Source organism: Temnothorax curvispinosus, unplaced genomic scaffold (assembly GCF_003070985.1).
Source record: "Temnothorax curvispinosus isolate PA1 unplaced genomic scaffold, ASM307098v1 QBEX01006928.1, whole genome shotgun sequence".
NCBI lineage: Eukaryota > Metazoa > Arthropoda > Insecta > Hymenoptera > Formicidae > Temnothorax > Temnothorax curvispinosus.
In genome coordinates this window covers 1-4,046 of record NW_020216708.1, presented here as the reverse complement: position 1 = coordinate 4,046, position 4,046 = coordinate 1, and the positions used below count along the sequence as shown (strand labels likewise).

Genomic DNA, 4,046 nt, shown 5'->3' with positions numbered 1-4,046 from the left:
ATGCAAAAACTATTATCGGATTCGTATAAAGCATCAAATTTTCCATCAAAATCATTTACCGGTAGATTCGCAAGAGTCAAGCTCGATGAAAGAGTAGAAAGATGCATTCTTTTGTTGTTGAGGTATATGATAAATATAATTGTAATGAATTATTGAATTATTTGAATTATTTTGTTCAATACGTAATCTATTTTATATTATACAGGTGATACAGCAGCGCACACATGAATTAAATAATTCGAATACAACCAAGGATGAAAATAATCAAACTCGTAAGTATATCTACATTTTACATAAAACTTGATCTTTATGAAAATGCAACGTTTACAAAATGGCAGCAAAATAAATTGCCCAAAGTTGTAGTTTAAACAATATTAAAATACCCCATTTTATTATACACACTTCTGGAAAATTGTTTCTTTGTAAATTAACTTTCAATTTTTACTTTTTATGTAAAGAGCATACAATTTAAGTTTAAAGTTTATCAACACAAGATTAAATATGTAATTGACATTTTAATATATTTTTTGTTATATAATTTAGATAAAACGACATCCTGATGAAAGCATCTCGTAAAGAAAATTTTACGCGAGAAGAAATTCACAATTATGTAGTAACAATGATTAACGATACATACAATATTTTATAATATTTATAAATAAATAATGTTACGATGAATTTTGTAGTCTTCATGTTAGCAAATTTCCCAAAAATACAAGTTCGTATATGTTATATATAGGATAGGTAATCCAAGAATAAATCATATAAATGTCAGAGGCTTATATCTCTCTCAATTATTGAGTTGAAGATCTGCGTTTTTGCATACAGTTCATGAATTTAGTTGACTACATACTGTATAAGATGACTCATAAGTTATTTTTAAAGTTTAGCCACAATTTCGATTTTTTTAAATAATGTCAAATGGTTTATTGTGTACAGGGGTGTGTATACAATAGGGGAAAGTGGGGGAAATACGGACACATTTGAAAATCGACTAATTCGGACAAAGCTGGAAAAAATTTTAATTGCTTTGTTTGGGTGTCAGTAATGACATACTAAAGGTTTGTTCTTTTCGACTGAACTCGTTGCACTAGTTCAGGCACTGGAATTGCAGCAGTACAGGCACAAATTTTCATGAGTGTAAGAACACTGTAACAGTGAAAGGAACACAATAGTGCAGAATTAAATACAATGGCGCTCGTTGTAGATGATAGAATTGTAGATTTAGAACTTGCGTTTTCAGATAAAGAAGATTTTTATTTATTACCACCATTACCACCAATTCTGAATGAAGATAATATTGAAGAAGGTAATACGAAATTTATAACAAATTTATTACGAACAAAATAAAAATCTTAAAAAGATGTAGGTAATCTAACCTCTAACTTGAATTATATTTTATATTTAGATTGCAATGAATTGCAAATATTTCATTCAATTCTTGGAATGATTCAACGAATAGAACACGTAAGAATACATAATTATGTGGAAAACGTTATTCGAAATTATAACAGCATCGATTTTATTATGCACTTCCGTTTATCAAGAGAAGTAGCATACCATTTAATAGACCAATTCCATGTATCCGAGATATTTACTTCTTTACAAAGTACGGGTATATTAAAAAATTGTTTTTATTTAATAATCTTTTAAAAAGAGAATATACGATCATAACGCATATATTACTTTTACAGAAAGAGGACGTTTAAAAATAACTGCAGAAAAACACATTTTATGTTATCTATGGTTTGTAGGCCATGAAAGTGCCGGTTATCGCGATGTGGCTGATCGATTTGGGATAATTATTAGCGTTTTACATAAAATTATTACTAGAGTAACTGATTTCATTATGTTTTTAGCACCCAATATTATTCGATATCCAACTGCAGATGAAAAAGAAGAAACAGCTTTTTATTATCGCTATGAGAAAGAGTTTCCTGGTGTAATCGGTATTTTATTATTTCAATCGATATTTACATTTCTGTTCATATTTATATTGATATTTCTATTGATTTTGTTTCATTCTGTTTGATATCTGTTTTTTTAATTTTTTTTAGGTGCTATAGACGGTTCTCATATTAGAGTAGATAAACCTATAGAAGATCCCAACTCGTATATTAATAGGAAACAATATTTTTCGTTGCATTTTCAAGGCGTAGTCAATTACAACATGAAATTTATTGATGTATTCGTCGGATATCCTGGTAGCGTTCATGACGCAAGGATATTTAGAAACTCACCAATTCGTAATGATCTTCGTGAACTTTGCGGAGGTTAGTTACAAAGTACATTAAATAAAACGTGATTAAAATTATAAGAACGATTGACAGCTAAGTTATTAATTGAAATGTTATTAATCTTTTTTTAGATAATTACTACCTATTAGGGGACAGTGCGTATCCCTGCCTAAAACAATTAATTGTCCCATACAGAGATAATGGGCATTTAACACGTGCACAAAGAAATTTTAACCAAAAATTGAGTTCTTGTCGCGTAGTTATAGAGAACGCTTTTGGTTGTCTGAAACAACGGTTTAGGCAATTTATATCATTTTAAGTTACGCGATATAATAAGAATGGTCCGCATTATACACGCCTGTTGTGTAATTCATAATATGGCGAACGCAAGAGAAGTAGAATATTTTGAAGCACCTATGGAGGATGAATATCCAGATATTGAAGTGCAAGGTCAGCATATTGAACAGCGCATTAATGAAATACTAAGAAAAAATGAAACTGGAATACATATTCGCGACGAAATATGCCGCCAATTAAATATTCAATAAACAAGTAAACATAATAAAAAAATGCATTATTATATTTCAAATATTTCAGGCACAAAATTCGACATGTTCAACGCTATTACAAACTATGCTGTTGTATGAATCTTGTATTGTTGTGAGTTGAAAATCTTTGTCAGATGTCAACAAGGACATCTAGCGCCAATGACGCGTTTTGACGGTAACTACATTGACAGCTAGGGCTATCTAGGACAAATTTTGGTTTCATATTTACAGACTTGGTAATTATCTTTTTTACATTAATGGAATATAAAAAATCATATGTAATTGTTTCGCCAATAATTAATAAACAAGAAAGACTCTATTTTTATATTCGACAATGATGGCGCAGAATAATCGAGGATATCTTTTCCAACTGATTTATTACGATGAAAGATAATACAATAGGTCGCTGTTTTGCACGTTCAACGGAAATACGAAAAGTCTTGCAAGAAGCACCCGAGAAAAAATATTCATATCTGACAGTATATAAACATATAGGGCATTCCACGCCAATTCGCAAGGAGTCAAACTTCGACCTTTTTATTTTTGATGGCCGCTCGTTTTTTAACAGGTCTTTACGAGTGTTAGACCCCTGTTAAATCGTTTCTATAATAAATAAATGTAGCGTTTCCGAAATAGAGCCTGCGCAAAATGAGGACTGCAAAATTTTTAATGAATTTTTTCGCCTATTAGACAACGTCTAAGAAAAAAATTCATTGAACATAAAATACGCTATTTAGATCATAGTTTAAAAAAAAAATTATCCCAAATTTTTATAATAATGATGTTAAACTAATAAAGTAAAAAAACACAAAAATTTGAATATCTCAAAAACCCCATTTTTTATTTTTTTGAAATTTATAGGGAATATTCTAGGGAGTATTAGAAGAATTTTAAGACTAGTTGGAAGTTGCGCAGAATTTTTGGGATTTTTTTATAAATTTTTTTGTGAGGCAGTAGTAATATTTGACTCACAAAAGTGTAGTTAAAAACGCGTTTCAGACAATTCTGAATCAATTTAGATATACTTTTTTACTAAAGCATGATGAAGATCTCGGCATAGCACACGACAATTGCGATGAACAGTGTGGGAAAGGCAAAAAAAATAGATTTATGAGGAAGTTTAATTCAATAAGTACATTTGTTTAAAAACATATTATTTATAATTTTATTATTTTGTGCTTAGTATAATCATTCGAAAAGGAGTAATCTTTAACAATTAATTTATAATTTTTGGTATGACTTGGTATGACGCAGTGGACAC

The 4,046-nt window shown here is 29.6% G+C and overlaps 1 pseudogene; it reads left to right on the top strand.

Moving 5' to 3' along the window:
• The first annotated feature begins 1,448 nt into the window (after positions 1-1,448).
• LOC112456523 lies at positions 1,449-2,974 on the top strand (annotated as a pseudogene).
• The last annotated feature ends 1,072 nt before the right edge of the window (positions 2,975-4,046 follow it).